Raw genomic sequence first — 19,362 nt, forward strand, 5'->3', positions numbered from 1 at the left:
TAATTGACCTTTCAGTATATTGTTGCACACACACCATCTATTTAGCAAATGCCCTTGTTATCAACAGCAGCCTTTTAAACTCACCTGAGCTAACAGGTATGTGCGCTGGTTACTCTGCTGCGCTTAAAATTTCTTTTTTGGTTTGCTACAATGCCTTTTCTGAAACGTTGTCTCCCTCTGCTGGAACACTGACTTCTTTCATTTAATGCCTGCAGACTATAAAAGAGAACCCAACCCAAAAAGTTTGGTTGATTAGTCTGTGGCATTCTGTTAAACTGTTGCTTATGGCGGTCTCTGTGAGCTTCTCAGCGACATTCAGCCAGCCAGGTATCCTGCCTGCAGTAGATGGAATGTGGCAATGGAACGCTGGCTGCGCGTGTCATAATAGGCTCTGAGCCTTTATATACCTGTGCACAGCAGCAGCCACCTTCAGTCTGCTGCTGGACAGCCAGCAGCAGCAGCAGCAGGAGAGGTATGTAATCAGGAGCCCTCCTGCTAAGGGTAGACAGCTGCTCGTTCCACCCCACCCCCCGCCTTAATTGGTTCTCCTCCCTTCCAACGGTGTTGAGGCGGGTGGGAACAGCAGGGGGTGAAGGTGCTGTGTTTAAAGAGGTGGAGTTATGCAGATCTAAAACGCGTGGATTGCAGCAGCAGCAAGCCGAAAAGTGCAGGCATGTAAGGGATCTAGAGGTTGACAACATGTCTTCTTAACGGGAGTCCAGGAGCTCATCTCCACAAATGGACTTTTCAGGATCCTTGGGTGGCTCCGTAGTTTGAAACCAATTCTGGTTATCGCTTCTCGGCCTTTTGGCTAAGATCAAGTGTAGTATCTGTTCTTATCAGTTTAATATCTGATACGTCCCCTATCTGGGGACCATATATTAAATGGATTTTTAGAACAGGGAGATGGAAAAAGAGCTTGCTCTGTCCACTCCACGCATTGACCTGGTATTGCAGTATCTCCAGGACCGGTGCACCCCTTCTTTAATGCAGTTTCTAAAATCAGAAAGAATTGAATTCAATGTTTTTTGTTCATTTTGCTTGTTTGTCGGATTTTGGGATGGACTCTTTGGCTTTGCTTTTCTTCTCCTCATTGGATTTTTCATGTTCAAAGTTGCAGAAGCCAGATTACAAGCTCATTTTGGTTCAACTTCAGCAACTGTGCATTGCATTGCCATGTAATGTGATGCAATGCTATCTTTCTAGCTCTCCCTTTTTACTTCCTTTTGGATAAACAGACATATTAGGCAAGCATTTTGGAGCTTTCACCTAAATAACTACAGGTGGTGAGATAAGCTGCACAATATAATTGACCTTTCAGTATATTGTTGCACACACACCATCTATTTAGCAAATGCCCTTGTTATCAACAGCAGCCTTTTAAACTCACCTGAGCTAACAGGTATGTGCGCTGGTTACTCTGCTGCGCTTAAAATTTCTTTTTTGGTTTGCTACAATGCCTTTTCTGAAACGTTGTCTCCCTCTGCTGGAACACTGACTTCTTTCATTTAATGCCTGCAGACTATAAAAGAGAACCCAACCCAAAAAGTTTGGTTGATTAGTCTGTGGCATTCTGTTAAACTGTTGCTTATGGCGGTCTCTGTGAGCTTCTCAGCGACATTCAGCCAGCCAGGTATCTTGCCTGCAGTAGATGGAATGTGGCAATGGAACGCTGGCTGCGCGTGTCATAATAGGCTCTGAGCCTTTATATACCTGTGCACAGCAGCAGCCACCTTCAGTCTGCTGCTGGACAGCCAGCAGCAGCAGCAGGAGAGGTATGTAATCAGGAGCCCTCCTGCTAAGGGTAGACAGCTGCTCGTTCCACCCCACCCCCCGCCTTAATTGGTTCTCCTCCCTTCCAACGGTGTTGAGGCGGGTGGGAACAGCAGGGGGTGAAGGTGCTGTGTTTAAAGAGGTGGAGTTATGCAGATCTAAAACGCGTGGATTGCAGCAGCAGCAAGCCGAAAAGTGCAGGCATGTAAGGGATCTAGAGGTTGACAACATGTCTTCTTAACGGGAGTCCAGGAGCTCATCTCCACAAATGGACTTTTCAGGATCCTTGGGTGGCTCCGTAGTTTGAAACCAATTCTGGTTATCGCTTCTCGGCCTTTTGGCTAAGATCAAGTGTAGTATCTGTTCTTATCAGTTTAATATCTGATACGTCCCCTATCTGGGGACCATATATTAAATGGATTTTTAGAACAGGGAGATGGAAAAAGAGCTTGCTCTGTCCACTCCACGCATTGACCTGGTATTGCAGTATCTCCAGGACCGGTGCACCCCTTCTTTAATGCAGTTTCTAAAATCAGAAAGAATTGAATTCAATGTTTTTTGTTCATTTTGCTTGTTTGTCGGATTTTGGGATGGACTCTTTGGCTTTGCTTTTCTTCTCCTCATTGGATTTTTCATGTTCAAAGTTGCAGAAGCCAGATTACAAGCTCATTTTGGTTCAACTTCAGCAACTGTGCATTGCATTGCCATGTAATGTGATGCAATGCTATCTTTCTAGCTCTCCCTTTTTACTTCCTTTTGGATAAACAGACATATTAGGCAAGCATTTTGGAGCTTTCACCTAAATAACTACAGGTGGTGAGATAAGCTGCACAATATAATTGACCTTTCAGTATATTGTTGCACACACACCATCTATTTAGCAAATGCCCTTGTTATCAACAGCAGCCTTTTAAACTCACCTGAGCTAACAGGTATGTGCGCTGGTTACTCTGCTGCGCTTAAAATTTCTTTTTTGGTTTGCTACAATGCCTTTTCTGAAACGTTGTCTCCCTCTGCTGGAACACTGACTTCTTTAATTTAATGCCTGCAGACTATAAAAGAGAACCCAACCCAAAAAGTTTGGTTGATTAGTCTGTGGCATTCTGTTAAACTGTTGCTTATGGCGGTCTCTGTGAGCTTCTCAGCGACATTCAGCCAGCCAGGTATCCTGCCTGCAGTAGATGGAATGTGGCAATGGAACGCTGGCTGCGCGTGTCATAATAGGCTCTGAGCCTTTATATACCTGTGCACAGCAGCAGCCACCTTCAGTCTGCTGCTGGACAGCCAGCAGCAGCAGCAGCAGGAGAGGTATGTAATCAGGAGCCCTCCTGCTAAGGGTAGACAGCTGCTCGTTCCACCCCACCCCCCGCCTTAATTGGTTCTCCTCCCTTCCAACGGTGTTGAGGCGGGTGGGAACAGCAGGGGGTGAAGGTGCTGTGTTTAAAGAGGTGGAGTTATGCAGATCTAAAACGCGTGGATTGCAGCAGCAGCAAGCCGAAAAGTGCAGGCATGTAAGGGATCTAGAGGTTGACAACATGTCTTCTTAACGGGAGTCCAGGAGCTCATCTCCACAAATGGACTTTTCAGGATCCTTGGGTGGCTCCGTAGTTTGAAACCAATTCTGGTTATCGCTTCTCGGCCTTTTGGCTAAGATCAAGTGTAGTATCTGTTCTTATTAGTTTAATATCTGATACGTCCCCTATCTGGGGACCATATATTAAATGGATTTTTAGAACAGGGAGATGGAAAAAGAGCTTGCTCTGTCCACTCCACGCATTGACCTGGTATTGCAGTATCTCCAGGACCGGTGCACCCCTTCTTTAATGCAGTTTCTAAAATCAGAAAGAATTGAATTCAATGTTTTTTGTTCATTTTGCTTGTTTGTCGGATTTTGGGATGGACTCTTTGGCTTTGCTTTTCTTCTCCTCATTGGATTTTTCATGTTCAAAGTTGCAGAAGCCAGATTACAAGCTCATTTTGGTTCAACTTCAGCAACTGTGCATTGCATTGCCATGTAATGTGATGCAATGCTATCTTTCTAGCTCTCCCTTTTTACTTCCTTTTGGATAAACAGACATATTAGGCAAGCATTTTGGAGCTTTCACCTAAATAACTACAGGTGGTGAGATAAGCTGCACAATATAATTGACCTTTCAGTATATTGTTGCACACACACCATCTATTTAGCAAATGCCCTTGTTATCAACAGCAGCCTTTTAAACTCACCTGAGCTAACAGGTATGTGCGCTGGTTACTCTGCTGTGCTTAAAATTTCTTTTTTGGTTTGCTACAATGCCTTTTCTGAAACGTTGTCTCCCTCTGCTGGAACACTGACTTCTTTCATTTAATGCCTGCAGACTATAAAAGAGAACCCAACCCAAAAAGTTTGGTTGATTAGTCTGTGGCATTCTGTTAAACTGTTGCTTATGGCGGTCTCTGTGAGCTTCTCAGCGACATTCAGCCAGCCAGGTATCCTGCCTGCAGTAGATGGAATGTGGCAATGGAACGCTGGCTGCGCGTGTCATAATAGGCTCTGAGCCTTTATATACCTGTGCACAGCAGCAGCCACCTTCAGTCTGCTGCTGGACAGCCAGCAGCAGCAGCAGCAGGAGAGGTATGTAATCAGGAGCCCTCCTGCTAAGGGTAGACAGCTGCTCGTTCCACCCCACCCCCCGCCTTAATTGGTTCTCCTCCCTTCCAACGGTGTTGAGGCGGGTGGGAACAGCAGGGGGTGAAGGTGCTGTGTTTAAAGAGGTGGAGTTATGCAGATCTAAAACGCGTGGATTGCAGCAGCAGCAAGCCGAAAAGTGCAGGCATGTAAGGGATCTAGAGGTTGACAACATGTCTTCTTAACGGGAGTCCAGGAGCTCATCTCCACAAATGGACTTTTCAGGATCCTTGGGTGGCTCCGTAGTTTGAAACCAATTCTGGTTATCGCTTCTCGGCCTTTTGGCTGCGATCGTATGACTGTACCTTGATTGGTGCGAGTCTCCTGGAGGAATCCGGACCCTTTTGTGGAGGATTTTCTGCTTTTTCCTGTGGTATTCCATACCGACAGAATCCAAGATGTCTTTTGTGAAGAACACCATCCGTTTGTCCGTGGATCCATCTGACCAGAACAAGAACAACGTGGTTTTCATTGTCCAAGACATCGTTGAAGGCAAAGCTGGAGCAAGACGTTCTGAGATCTTCAGTGTCAACGAATTTTCACGTCAAGGTAATTATGACGTTACCTTTATGGACCAGGATGTTTGCCTTAATGTCTTTGAATGGCTCCGTGGTCACTCTAGTGACCCCTGCTTGGAAGGAGTTAGATGGGAACCTTTGTTTGGTCTGCAAGAAAAGGAGGTGACTGTGACTGTCTATAACCCTTTTACAGACCCTGAGCTGCTGGAGTGCTTCCTCTCTCGCTACTGTGAATATGTGCGGAAGGGAGTGAAGCAAGTCAATTGTCTAGGAATCTTTAACTGTCAGTATAAATTCCGTGTGAAATTGAAAAGGGATCCTGACAGTGTGGGGGGCTTTAGACACCCTCCATCAAATTTTTCCGTTGCAGGCCATAGAGGTTTCCTCTTTTACCCAGGCCAGCCCATGTTTTGCCGTAGATGCTTTTCTTTCGGACATACCATGGTAACATGCCTTAAAGGGCAGTGTTGCCGAAATTGCAGAAAGGAGGGGCATATGGCCAACCAGTGTCCAGAGGCCAAGTCCTGTGATGTCTGTGGGAGTAGTGATCACATGTATAAGGACTGTCCTATGAGTGCACCTAGACGTTCTGATAAAGAACAGAAGGAGGAGGAGCTGGAGAGGAGGCATATGGCAAGCGCACTGAAAGTGCTGGAAAGATTGGAGAGGGAGGAGAGAGAGGGAAGGAGGCGGGAAACTGGTAGAGCCTCTCCCTCTACGGCGCCAGAGGAGGTGTCCCTGAGACCATGTTCTTCTTCTGCTGAAGAAATGAGGAAGAAGCGGAGGGAAGAAAAGGAGTTCTGGAGGGAAGTGGCAAAGGTGGAGAAAAAGGCAGTGTCTGCGAGAATATCTAGGAAAGTGGTGGAAGCAGAGCTGCCTGAGATGATGACTTTTGGAGAGGCAATGGACGCAACAGGATGTGAAGTGCAAATCTCGGAACCCGACAGTCCTGAACACCCTTCGGGTCCTGAAAACATTGAAGATTTTTCTTCGGAGGATGATAGGGGTGCAAAGAAGAGTCGTAGGGAGGATGGTGGGGGCAGTGATGATGCAGATTTTAGTGAGCCTCAGAGGAAGATCAGAACTGCCAGAATGAGGAGTGTGGCTGGTGAAGCCAGCGGGTCGGAAACCAGCTGTTCTGTTCTGATGGCGGAGGAGGATAGTGGTGGTGCTGGATAGTGTCACCATATAATATTGTAAATGTTTTTTCTTTTTGTCCTCCTGTGAGCTTTGGTTTAGGCCAAAGGCTATTTCTTTGTGTAATTGGTGAAGGAGTAGAAGTATTATGGGATTTACCATAGTGTCCCAAAACGTAAGAGTGTTTAAAAGTAAAGTAAGAAGAGCTGCTATTTTTGAGTTTTTAGCTATGCAAAATGCATCTATTTTTTGTTTACAAGAATGTGGGGTAGTGGATGGTGTGAAAGGGGATGAATGGTCTTATGGAGCGTCTGTGTGGTCGGGGAGTGCATGTAATAAGAATGATGGTGTGGGTATTTTGGTTAAAGGAAGGGAGGTTGTTTTGAGTGATTATTTGGTTATTGAGGTGGGGAGATGTATCCTTGCTAATTTTGTATACAAGAATGTAAAGTTTTGTGTTATTAATGTTTATGCGCCAGTTGAAAAAAATGAGCGCAAAAATTTATTTGAAAAAATTAAGCTTTTTGTTCCAGGAAGAATACCTGTGGTAATTGTGGGTGATATGAACTGTGATGTGGGGAGAGTGAATGTGGATGTGTCTGGGAAAGCATTATTGGAGTTAGTGAATGATTTTGGGTTGTGTGATATGCAGCGCGTGTGTAACATGAATCCTTTGTTGAACACTTTCTTTTCTGAGAGTGGTAGGGTACAATCCAGATTGGATTATTGTTTTATTTCTAAAAATATGGTTTCTGTTAATTATAGGCAGGAAAACGTTCTTTTTTCAGATCATGTGTGTATGTTGTGTGAGTTGGATATAAAAGTTGATGGAGTGTTTGGGAGAGGATTGTGGAAGTTAAATGTTAAACTGTTAGAGAATGAAGATGTGAGAAAGGAGTATGAAAGGCGGTATGAAGAATGGTGTAAGCATAAAAATGAGTTTGGGAATGTTTGTGAGTGGTGGGACTGGGTGAAGAAACAAACAAAAATGTTCTTTAAAAATTTAGGATACAAGTATGCAGCAATTAAAAGAGAGAGTTTTGTTAAACTGAACGCGCGGTTGAGCGTTTTGTATAAGTTAAGGGAAGGAGGAGTTGAGGTGGAGGAGGATATTTTAGAGGTAAAAAAGGAGATTAGTGAGTTTTTGTTGGAGAGAGGGAGAAGCATAGTGTTTAGGGCAAAGATTGATAAGATGGAGCAGGATGAGAAATGTTCTCGGTTTTTCTTTAAAAAAGTTTTTGGAAAGAAACAGAGTATGAGCGTGGTGTATGGAGCAGATGGAAGTGAGGTGAGTGGAGAGGATATGTGTGAAGAGGTGGCTAAGTTTTATGAGGATCTGTATGCAGTGAAACAGAGGGATGAATGTTTGGAGAATGATGTTTTGAGTGTGTTAGAGAGTAAGTTGAGTGAAGCAGAAAGAGAGAGAGTGATGGGTGAGGTGACTGGTGATGAGGTATGGAAGGTTATGTGTAGTATGGCTTTGAATAAGACGCCGGGGGAGGATGGCCTCCCAGTAGAATTTTATCGTGTGATGTGGGGTGTGATTGGTAAGGACTTTGTGGATGTATGTAAGTATATGTGGGGAAACATGGAGGTGGCTGAGAGTATGCGTGCAGGTATGGTTGTGTTAATTCCTAAGAAAGGGGATTTGAAAAGTCTGAGGAATTGGAGGCCAATAACGTTACTTAATTGTGATTATAAAATCTATGCAAAACTTATGGCTAATAGGATGCGTGATGTGATAGAGAGTGTGATTGGGGATGAGCAGTGTTGTGCGGTACCTGGGAGGCGGATTCATGAGTGTGTGTGTATGTTAAGAGATTGTCTATGGGATTGCATGGGTCGTAAGAAGAGTGTATTTTTGTTAAGTTTGGATTTTGAAAAGGCTTATGATAGGTTGTCGCATGGTTTTTTGTTCAGAGTGTTGTTAAAAATGGGTTTTCCGGCTGATTTTGTTGGGCGAGTGAGAAGTTTGTATGCGGGTGTTTATAGCTGTGTTTTAATGAATGGGTATGTGGGTAGGAAAGTGAATGTGTTTTCGGGTGTGCGACAGGGGTGTCCTTTGTCCCCTGTAGCATTTATTTGTGCAATTGAGCCATTGTTGTGTATGCTGAGGAAAGATAAGGTAATTCGTGGTGTGCAAGTGCCGGGAGGTGGAGGAAAAGAATGGAAGGTGAGTGGTTATATGGATGACGTGTGTGTATTATGTGATTCTGAATGTTCGGTGAGGCGGGTGAAGTTGTTAGTGTCTATTTTTTGTGGTGCATCTGCGTTTAAAGTGAATTGGGAAAAGAGTGAGTGTAAGGGTTTTGGAGGCGGAAGTTTAAGTAGGGATGTAGGTGTGAATGTAGTGAATGGACCTATTAAAGTTTTGGGTGTGAAGTTTTCAGAGAGTTTGGATGGGAAAGAAAGTTGGGATGATGCGAAAGGAAAAGTTGAGCAGAAGTTGAATTTTTGGAAATTGAGGAGTTTATCCTTTTTTGGGAAGATTTTAATTGTTAAGAGTGTGGTGTTGCCAATATTTTTATATATTGCGGTAGTATTTCCACCAGGATATATATGTATGAGAAGCTTGAATAGAATTTTATTTGTTTTTTTGTGGAACTCGAAAATGGAGAGAGCTAGGAGAGAAATTTTGGTTAAAAGAGTGGAAAAAGGTGGTTTGGGTTTTCCGAATTTGGACGTGTTTTTTGGTGTGAATATCGTTGTGTTTGTTTTGAAAGTGATTAGGGCGGATGGAAAGTTTTCATCTATGTGTAGGTATTTATTTGGAGCGTATTTGTTTCGTTTAAAGTGGCAAGAAAGGGATTTGCGATGTCCGATTGCTTTTGAGGTGCCTGTATGGTATGTGTGGGTTTATAAGTTTTTGGTGAGGTATGAACTGTGTGATGCAGATGTGAGATTGCTGGAGAATAAGAAGGCTGTGTATAGGATGATTGAATGTAGAGAGGTAGAATGTGGAATAAATATGGTTAGGGGTGGTGATGTGCAGAAGGTTTGGAAGAAAGTGCGGATGAGTGGTATGACCAACAAACAGAGTGAAGTTGTGTGGCAGTCTTTACATGGAGTATTACCTGTGAGAGAGTTTCAGAGGAATAGAGGTTTGGTGAGGAGTGAAATGTGTCCAAGAAATGGCTGTGGTGGAAGGGAAAGTGTGTTGCATGTTTTTTGGAATTGCCAGTATGCTAGAGATGTGATTGGGAGAATGGGGCCTTTGTGTAAAGAATTGTGTGGTGTGAATTTGTTGTCTTTTGAGTTGTTTATGTTTGGTTTGGGAATATGTGATGGGACGAAGGAAAGAGTCTTGTGGTTGATGCTTGCATGTATAAAGGAAGTGTTATGGGATGTGAGGAATGTGTATGTGTTTAAAAGGAAGGAAATTGCTGTAAAGGATAGTGTGAAGGTGATTTTGGGGAAGATGTATGTGTGTTTCCTATGGGACAAAAAGAGGAGAGGGGAAGTGGATGCGGAGGGAATATGGAAAGTTAAAAAGTGGAGATATATTGTTAGTACCTCTTGATTTTTGTTATTGTTGTTTTGAAATATGAAATAAATATTTCCGATGATGATGGGGACAGCAAATTGCGTATTGGATTTGACGCAGCTGTTTTGATGGAATTTTCCTTTGTCTGGTTTCCATAGACTGTGGAATTTCCTCGTCTGAGGAGAAAAAAAAAAAAAAAAAAAAAATCTGTTCTTATCAGTTTAATATCTGATACGTCCCCTATCTGGGGACCATATATTAAATGGATTTTTAGAACAGGGAGATGGAAAAACAGCTTGCTCTGTCCACTCCACGCATTGACCTGGTATTGCAGTATCTCCAGGACCGGTGCACCCCTTCTTTAATGCAGTTTCTAAAATCAGAAAGAATTGAATTCAATGTTTTTTGTTCATTTTGCTTGTTTGTCGGATTTTGGGATGGACTCTTTGGCTTTGCTTTTCTTCTCCTCATTGGATTTTTCATGTTCAAAGTTGCAGAAGCCAGATTACAAGCTCATTTTGGTTCAACTTCAGCAACTGTGCATTGCATTGCCATGTAATGTGATGCAATGCTATCTTTCTAGCTCTCCCTTTTTACTTCCTTTTGGATAAACAGACATATTAGGCAAGCATTTTGGAGCTTTCACCTAAATAACTACAGGTGGTGAGATAAGCTGCACAATATAATTGACCTTTCAGTATATTGTTGCACACACACCATCTATTTAGCAAATGCCCTTGTTATCAACAGCAGCCTTTTAAACTCACCTGAGCTAACAGGTATGTGCGCTGGTTACTCTGCTGCGCTTAAAATTTCTTTTTTGGTTTGCTACAATGCCTTTTCTGAAACGTTGTCTCCCTCTGCTGGAACACTGACTTCTTTCATTTAATGCCTGCAGACTATAAAAGAGAACCCAACCCAAAAAGTTTGGTTGATTAGTCTGTGGCATTCTGTTAAACTGTTGCTTATGGCGGTCTCTGTGAGCTTCTCAGCGACATTCAGCCAGCCAGGTATCCTGCCTGCAGTAGATGGAATGTGGCAATGGAACGCTGGCTGCGCGTGTCATAATAGGCTCTGAGCCTTTATATACCTGTGCACAGCAGCAGCCACCTTCAGTCTGCTGCTGGACAGCCAGCAGCAGCAGCAGCAGGAGAGGTATGTAATCAGGAGCCCTCCTGCTAAGGGTAGACAGCTGCTCGTTCCACCCCACCCCCCGCCTTAATTGGTTCTCCTCCCTTCCAATGGTGTTGAGGCGGGTGGGAACAGCAGGGGGTGAAGGTGCTGTGTTTAAAGAGGTGGAGTTATGCAGATCTAAAACGCGTGGATTGCAGCAGCAGCAAGCCGAAAAGTGCAGGCATGTAAGGGATCTAGAGGTTGACAACATGTCTTCTTAACGGGAGTCCAGGAGCTCATCTCCACAAATGGACTTTTCAGGATCCTTGGGTGGCTCCGTAGTTTGAAACCAATTCTGGTTATCGCTTCTCGGCCTTTTGGCTAAGATCAAGTGTAGTATCTTTTGAAAAGGCAGTTTTGTCCTTGGGCTTCCCTAGTAAATTGATGCATATTACACACTGGTTTGGTGCACTTGTTAGTACGCCAGGTGGCTCATAGAGTTATCTGATGGAAAACATGGCCCTCCAGGATCGAAGTCACTAGGCTGGGTAAGTGTGAGGGCTTTGGAGCAATGTGCCCCAGGAGTAGGCGCCCTGGTGGGAGTCCAAGCTTACTGGGACTGGGAACCCCAGAAAGACTTGGCTTCGTAGCACGCCGCACCTTTGCCAATCATACTTTCTGAGCAACCCCCCCTATTCCTGGCCTCCGGGCTAGGAAGGGGAATTTTTATAAACCCGGTCGGAGGTCCGGTCAGCTTTGGGCTGAGAAACCAACACAGGCTCCAGCTCCACTAGGGTGGCAGCCTAGATGGAAGCTGGGAGCACGAAAACGGCTCTTCTCCGGCTTCGGCTAGGGAGAGCATCGGAGATCCCTGACCCTCGCTGTGGCCTTCTGGCTCGGAGGGATGGGGATGGTTTATTGGGAACCCTCTCCTCCGGGAAGGGTCCACATGAATCCTCACCTCGTGCGCTGTTTTGGTGTGACTTCGGTCACATTTTTCAGTGCCTTGGATGCAGCTTCAATCAAAAAATCTGTTCTTATCAGTTTAATATCTGATACGTCCCCTATCTGGGGACCATATATTAAATGGATTTTTAGAACAGGGAGATGGAAAAAGAGCTTGCTCTGTCCACTCCACGCATTGACCTGGTATTGCAGTATCTCCAGGACCGGTGCACCCCTTCTTTAATGCAGTTTCTAAAATCAGAAAGAATTGAATTCAATGTTTTTTGTTCATTTTGCTTGTTTGTCGGATTTTGGGATGGACTCTTTGGCTTTGCTTTTCTTCTCCTCATTGGATTTTTCATGTTCAAAGTTGCAGAAGCCAGATTACAAGCTCATTTTGGTTCAACTTCAGCAACTGTGCATTGCATTGCCATGTAATGTGATGCAATGCTATCTTTCTAGCTCTCCCTTTTTACTTCCTTTTGGATAAACAGACATATTAGGCAAGCATTTTGGAGCTTTCACCTAAATAACTACAGGTGGTGAGATAAGCTGCACAATATAATTGACCTTTCAGTATATTGTTGCACACACACCATCTATTTAGCAAATGCCCTTGTTATCAACAGCAGCCTTTTAAACTCACCTGAGCTAACAGGTATGTGCGCTGGTTACTCTGCTGCGCTTAAAATTTCTTTTTTGGTTTGCTACAATGCCTTTTCTGAAACGTTGTCTCCCTCTGCTGGAACACTGACTTCTTTCATTTAATGCCTGCAGACTATAAAAGAGAACCCAACCCAAAAAGTTTGGTTGATTAGTCTGTGGCATTCTGTTAAACTGTTGCTTATGGCGGTCTCTGTGAGCTTCTCAGCGACATTCAGCCAGCCAGGTATCCTGCCTGCAGTAGATGGAATGTGGCAATGGAACGCTGGCTGCGCGTGTCATAATAGGCTCTGAGCCTTTATATACCTGTGCACAGCAGCAGCCACCTTCAGTCTGCTGCTGGACAGCCAGCAGCAGCAGCAGCAGGAGAGGTATGTAATCAGGAGCCCTCCTGCTAAGGGTAGACAGCTGCTCGTTCCACCCCACCCCCCGCCTTAATTGGTTCTCCTCCCTTCCAACGGTGTTGAGGCGGGTGGGAACAGCAGGGGGTGAAGGTGCTGTGTTTAAAGAGGTGGAGTTATGCAGATCTAAAACGCGTGGATTGCAGCAGCAGCAAGCCGAAAAGTGCAGGCATGTAAGGGATCTAGAGGTTGACAACATGTCTTCTTAACGGGAGTCCAGGAGCTCATCTCCACAAATGGACTTTTCAGGATCCTTGGGTGGCTCCGTAGTTTGAAACCAATTCTGGTTATCGCTTCTCGGCCTTTTGGCTGAGACCAAGTGCTTCACAGCAGGAGGTTTCAGTTGAAGGGCACTCAGGTACCCCTCTCCTTGGCCTGGCAGGATCGTCCACTTCGGTGGGCTTCACCTGCCTGCTGCTATTAGGGAGAGGGATTAGTCCTAGGGTAACGGGCAGCGATCCCCCAGCCTTCAGGTGCTTTATCACAAAGCTCTGAAGGCGCAGATTGCAGGCGGTTGCAATTTGCATTTTGTTGCGCCATACCATGGAGGTTGACCCCAACCTCGTGCCTCTATATGCGAGGCTCAAGAACACCATAAGGGTCCGCTTTACGGCTGGTGGTTCCGATATGCGGAATCTGGGATATGTAGTCCAGGACGTGCTTGAGAAACTGCTCCACGTCAGAACCAACGAAATCCTTTCTATCCAGGATTATCCTCGACGTGGAGACTATGATGTAACCTTTACTGGCGAAGGTATTTTCAAAGATGTTTTGTCCAGAGTTAAGTCGGTAGAAAATAGCCCTGGTCTAAAAGGGATTCAGATTATCGAGCACGTCCTGGATGAGGTAAAGATGGTGGTTGTGAAAATCTTCTCACCCTTCATAACGGCACCAGAGGTTATTTCCTTTTTGTCAGTTTATTTTAAAAGTGTGAAATTGATTGGGAAAGTGTTGAATGAGTTTAACATCTGGACCTCAAAATGGAAGTTTTTAGTAAAATGTGAAAGAGACCCAAAATTCCCTGGAGGTGTGAGACTTCCTCCAGCTCGATTTAAAAAAGGGCAAACTAATGGGGATTTTTTTTTCTCAGGAATGCCACTTTTCTGTAGGTATTGTGGTCTCTATGGGCACTCTAAGGATAGTTGTGGTGCCACTTGTAGAAATTGTGCCAGTACTGAACATGACACAAAGGAGTGCCCAAATGAAAAAAAATGCTCTTTTTGTCGGACACCTGGTCATTTCTATTTTTCTTGCCCTCACAGGTTCAGAGAGGATGAACAAAAACAAAAGGAGAAGTCTAAGACATCCGGGAATGGACGGGCCAATCAGACCACCCCTCAGGAGGAGGAACAGCAACCTGGAGCCTCGGGAGGTGATAAGGGCGCTTCGACTAGTAACAATCCCTCCGAGTCAATGACAGGTAACTCACAGGAGCCCAGGAGCTGGCTGAAAGACCATAAGGAGGCTAAAAGGAAGGCTGAGAAAGATCATAAAGGGGCGGTCGGTAAGGCCAAAAAAGAGCGCCAAAAGGCTGACACCGAGCCCAAAATTCCCACTGGGTCTCACGAGAGCGAGGGCGGTACGTGGCATTTGGTGAGGTCTCATAATAAGAAAAAGAATGGTTCCGTGGAGGTGGCTAATAGGGAGGAGATGGATACATCCCCTCACGGGGGTGTAGACTCTGGAATCCCGAGGTCCCGGGGCTCTGCTGCCCCAGGTGGGGCCCCGAACCTGGCTGCCTCCGGGGACTCTGAGGCTCCGCCATGTGCGCAGCCTGCCCCTGTGTTACGACCCTCTGCGGGTCAGCAGGGGAGTGCGGAGCCTCTCGGAGACCCACCTGACGAGGACCTAAATGGTCAGCCTATGGAGACCCAGTGTAACCTTTCTCTCAATATCCTTCCGAGCTACACCCCAGTAGCGTCGGGTCTTAATTTAAGTGAATGTTCCTTCTCCGATGATGAAGACTCTTTGATAACGGTGGATTCAGAAGAGGGCGTTGGTGAAAGTCCAAGTGGTCTGATCCGTCCATCGGATAGGTAAAGTCCAGTTTTTGTTTCTTCCTAACCATTTGTTATGATGGCTGACATTAGTGGTGTTTCCCTCAATGTGAGAGGCATAGGATCCAAGACCAGAAGAGCTACTGTTTTACATTTTTTAACCTGTTTTACAGCTTCTGTTTTCTTTTTACAAGAATGTCATATCCCTCATAAGATTTCTTACAAAAAATATAAGGAAGAGTGGAAACATGGTCCATCGGTCTGGTCTGGATCAAATGCAACTGGATCAGCCGGGGTAGCTATACTTTTTAAGGGAAATGTGTCTATTGATTTTATCCAAGATATTTTACCGGGTCGTATTCTGTTAGTTAAGGCTTTTATTGATGGGACAAGATGGCAGTTTTTAAATTTTTATGGGTCACCTGATAAAAATGAAAGGGCTGATATGCTGGAAATTTTACCTTTATTTATTAACATTTCTGAACCTTTTATCCTGGCAGGTGATTTTAATTGTATTTTAAAAGGCGAAAGCCGACGCTCCGGTTCCGTGAGTAGAAATTATGACAAAACGTCTGGAATGTTAAGCAATATTATAAATGATTGTAAATTAACTGATGTGTATAAAGAATGTAACAAGGATAGCCCTATAGACGCTGGTTTCACCTGGAGCAATTCTACATGTAGCTCCAGGATAGATTTTGTTTTAGGTTCAGAAAAAATACTGCCAGTGAAATGTGAAGTTTTAACTAATATTCTCTCAGATCACAAGGTTTTATCTTTTAGAGTGAGGATTAATGGAAAGAAGAAATGTGGTAAGAAATCTTGGAAATTGAATGTGTCCCTTTTAAAAGATCCACAAATTTTATCGGATTTTATTGAGTTTTATGTAAAGTGTAGAAAAAGGAAAAACCCCAATATTTCTTTTAGCTCCTGGTGGGATAGAATGAAAATAAGCATTAAAGATTTCTTTATTAAGAAAAGCATACAAAAAGCTAAAGAAAAGTTTGAGATCTATAATTTTCTTAATATCAGGTTACAGACATTGTACAAATTCAAAGACAATGGTCTGGATGTAGGTAATGATATATTGAGTCTTAAAGGAGAAATTTCAAAGTGGTTGGAACAAAAAGGAAAAGAACTGATTTTTCGTTCAAAGGTAAAACACGTAGAAGAGGATGAGACTTGTTCCAGGTATTTTTTTAAGAAAAACAAACAGACAAAAACAATAATTGATAACATAGATGGAGATAATAATATCAACGTTATATTGGATAAGGTAAATGTCTATTTTAATGATCTTTTTAATGTAAAAACTGTAGACCATGATTTAATACACACTTTCCTGGGGGAGATCAAGTCCACCCTAGATGCTGATGCCCAAAGTTTTTTATCCCAACCTCTAGTTGAGGAAGAGATTTTAGAAACCATGAAGAGTTTTAAAAATGGTAAAGTGCCCGGCCCTGATGGTATCCCCATAGAGTTTTATATAAGTTTTTATGATATTTTAAAAGATGATTTGTTTAATTTGTTTTCCGAAGTTTTTAATAATAAGGTTTTACTCAACTCATGGAAGAAAGGTGAGGTATCACTACTATACAAAAAAGGTGACAAAACGGATCTTAAAAACTGGAGGCCGATAACTCTTTTAAATAGTGATTACAAAATTATGGCTAAGATCTGTGCAAATCGGTTGAAAAAGGTGATACATAAAGTAATTCATGCAAATCAGGTATGCGGGGTACCTGGGCGTAGTATCTGGGACAATTTAAACCTGGTGAAAGATTGTATTGAAGATGTAAAAACCAGAAAGACAAAGATGTCAATCCTAACGGTGGATTTTGAGAAAGCTTTTGACCGCGTGTCTCATTTTTATCTTTTTAAAGTTTTAGAAAAAATGGGCATTCCGGGTGGGTTTTTATTGTCTCTTAAAGCTTTTTATAATGATTGTACGAGTAAGATTTTAGTTAATGGTTTTAAAACAAAAGAGGTAGTTTTAAAATCAGGGGTGAAGCAGGGTTGCCCTTTGTCCCCCCTGCTTTTTATATGTGCTATAGAACCCCTTTTATGTACAATACGCCAGGATAAGCAAATATGTGGAGTACCCTTACCCGGAGGGAACGGTCTACAAGTTAAAGTTGTAAGCTATATGGATGATGTAGCCGTGTTTGGATGTGATGTACCTTCAATACAAAAAACGATAAGCCAAATTCAGTCTTTTTGTACAGTTTCCGGTTTTAAAATTAATCTTACTAAATGTAATATTTTAAATGTCGGGGGGATGAGTTTACATGATGTACCAATTGCAGTTACAGATTCCATTACTATTTTAGGTGTTTCTTTTAATGAATCTAATAATGGTTTTAATAGCTGGGATGCGGCAGCACAGAAAATTAATCAGAAAATCTGCATGTGGAATATGAGAAAGCTGTCAATGGAAGGTAAAGTTCTGATTGTAAAAATGGTGATATTACCTATCCTGTTATATCTTAGTTTGGTGTTCCCCCCTCCTACAAATTTGTTGAAACGAATTACAAAAGTATGTTTTACCTTTTTTTGGGGCTCAAAAATGGAGAAACTCAAAAGAGAAATTGTGACAAAGCCAAAGGTTAAAGGTGGGAAAGATTTCCCTGTTTTAGATAAGTTTCTTTTAATACATTTTTTCTGTTTCTGTTTTAAAACCCTTTTTAAAGATAATTACCTTTCCTATTTTATGCGTTTTAACACTGGTTTTCTCATGAGAAGGTTTGGTTGGTTTGAAACAGTTTTATCCTCTCCTTATGCTTTTAACCTACCTGCACATTATGAGATTTTAAAGAAAATTATTCTTGATTTTAATTTGAATAAGAAACAGACAGGGGATCTATGTAACAGCAAGACACTACTCAAACAAATTAGTACTGATGTGACGTTGTGTGATATTGAACGTTATGATGATGACAAAACTGTACACATATGGAAAACGATTAACGCCCCTTATCTTTTTAATGTACAGAAAGACATGTCTTGGAGCTGCGCACACCACTGTCTTCCTTGCCGGGCATTCCAGTACAGAAGAGGTTTTGTGAGGTCTGCCATCTGCCCAAGAGAAGGTTGTCAAGAAGAAGAGACAGTGAAGCATCTTTTATGGACTTGTGCTTTTGCTAAAGAGTTCTGGAGAAGACTAATCCCCCTGCTGAAGAAAATGGTGGACCTCAAGGACTTTAATTTTGCATCAGTGTTATATGGTCTTCTGGAATGCCCAACAATGGACCAAAAAATAATGGCGTGGAAGATAGTGAATTGTGCCAAGATAGCGCTCTGGAATGCTAGAAATATTGCTGTTTTTAAACATGAAATGTTACCAGTAGATGATGTTTTAGCCTTTTGTAAAAGTGAAATGTACATATACTATTTATTGGACAGGAAAAAGAATGTAACGTTGGCAGGCAAATGGCTTTTTAACCTATGGAATATTTGAAGTCTTGTAAAATTTGCTGTGATGGAATTTTTATTTTTCTTTGAAGTCCCGAAAGTGTAATGTGGATGTAATGGTTTTATTTCTGTAATTTGTTAAATTTTAAATAAACGGTTTTTATCCCCATGTGGGGGATAGCCAAATTAAAAAAAAAATCTGTTCTTATCAGTTTAATATCTGATACGTCCCCTATCTGGGGACCATATATTAAATGGATTTTTAGAACAGGGAGATGGAAAAAGAGCTTGCTCTGTCCACTCCACGCATTGACCTGGTATTGCAGTATCTCCAGGACCGGTGCACCCCTTCTTTAATGCAGTTTCTAAAATCAGAAAGAATTGAATTCAATGTTTTTTGTTCATTTTGCTTGTTTGTCGGATTTTGGGATGGACTCTTTGGCTTTGCTTTTCTTCTCCTCATTGGATTTTTCATGTTCAAAGTTGCAGAAGCCAGATTACAAGCTCATTTTGGTTCAACTTCAGCAACTGTGCATTGCATTGCCATGTAATGTGATGCAATGCTATCTTTCTAGCTCTCCCTTTTTACTTTCTTTTGGATAAACAGACATATTAGGCAAGCATTTTGGAGCTTTCACCTAAATAACTACAGGTGGTGAGATAAGCTGCACAATATAATTGACCTTTCAGTATATTGTTGCACACACACCATCTATTTAGCAAATGCCCTTGTTATCAACAGCAGCCTTTTAAACTCACCTGAGCTAACAGGTATGTGCGCTGGTTACTCTGCTGCGCTTAAAATTTCTTTTTTGGTTTGCTACAATGCCTTTTCTGAAACGTTGTCTCCCTCTGCTGGAACACTGACTTCTTTCATTTAATGCCTGCAGACTATAAAAGAGAACCCAACCCAAAAAGTTTGGTTGATTAGTCTGTGGCATTCTGTTAAACTGTTGCTTATGGCGGTCTCTGTGAGCTTCTCAGCGACATTCAGCTAGCCAGGTATCCTGCCTGCAGTAGATGGAATGTGGCAATGGAACGCTGGCTGCGCGTGTCATAATAGGCTCTGAGCCTTTATATACCTGTGCACAGCAGCAGCCACCTTCAGTCTGCTGCTGGACAGCCAGCAGCAGCAGCAGGAGAGGTATGTAATCAGGAGCCCTCCTGCTAAGGGTAGACAGCTGCTCGTTCCACCCCACCCCCCGCCTTAATTGGTTCTCCTCCCTTCCAACGGTGTTGAGGCGGGTGGGAA

The 19,362-nt window shown here is 43.0% G+C and overlaps 6 non-coding genes and 1 pseudogene across 6 annotated transcripts; all 7 read left to right on the forward strand.

The window, feature by feature from the left end:
- The first annotated feature begins 791 nt into the window (after positions 1–791).
- Positions 792–982, forward strand: LOC141205919 (U2 spliceosomal RNA). The gene has a single exon (XR_012276591.1). It is a non-coding gene; the product is annotated as a U2 spliceosomal RNA (small nuclear RNA).
- A 1,112-nt stretch (positions 983–2,094) lies between these two features.
- On the forward strand, positions 2,095–2,285 carry LOC141205920 (U2 spliceosomal RNA). The gene has a single exon (XR_012276592.1). It is a non-coding gene; the product is annotated as a U2 spliceosomal RNA (small nuclear RNA).
- Positions 2,286–3,400: 1,115 nt separating this feature from the next.
- On the forward strand, positions 3,401–3,591 carry LOC141206080 (U2 spliceosomal RNA). Its single transcript, XR_012276746.1, has one exon. It is a non-coding gene; the product is annotated as a U2 spliceosomal RNA (small nuclear RNA).
- Positions 3,592–9,746: 6,155 nt separating this feature from the next.
- LOC141206363 (U2 spliceosomal RNA) lies at positions 9,747–9,939 on the forward strand. The gene has a single exon (XR_012276989.1). It is a non-coding gene; the product is annotated as a U2 spliceosomal RNA (small nuclear RNA).
- Positions 9,940–11,054: 1,115 nt separating this feature from the next.
- LOC141206383 (U2 spliceosomal RNA) lies at positions 11,055–11,170 on the forward strand (annotated as a pseudogene).
- Positions 11,171–11,694: 524 nt separating this feature from the next.
- LOC141206196 (U2 spliceosomal RNA) lies at positions 11,695–11,876 on the forward strand. The gene has a single exon (XR_012276862.1). It is a non-coding gene; the product is annotated as a U2 spliceosomal RNA (small nuclear RNA).
- A 6,387-nt stretch (positions 11,877–18,263) lies between these two features.
- LOC141206236 (U2 spliceosomal RNA) lies at positions 18,264–18,461 on the forward strand. Its single transcript, XR_012276898.1, has one exon. It is a non-coding gene; the product is annotated as a U2 spliceosomal RNA (small nuclear RNA).
- The last annotated feature ends 901 nt before the right edge of the window (positions 18,462–19,362 follow it).

The sequence above is a fragment of the Phyllobates terribilis genome, unplaced genomic scaffold (genome assembly GCF_046119375.1).
Source record: "Phyllobates terribilis strain yellow unplaced genomic scaffold, ASM4611937v1 Scaffold_142__1_contigs__length_4687701, whole genome shotgun sequence".
In the NCBI taxonomy this organism is placed as follows: domain Eukaryota; kingdom Metazoa; phylum Chordata; class Amphibia; order Anura; family Dendrobatidae; genus Phyllobates; species Phyllobates terribilis.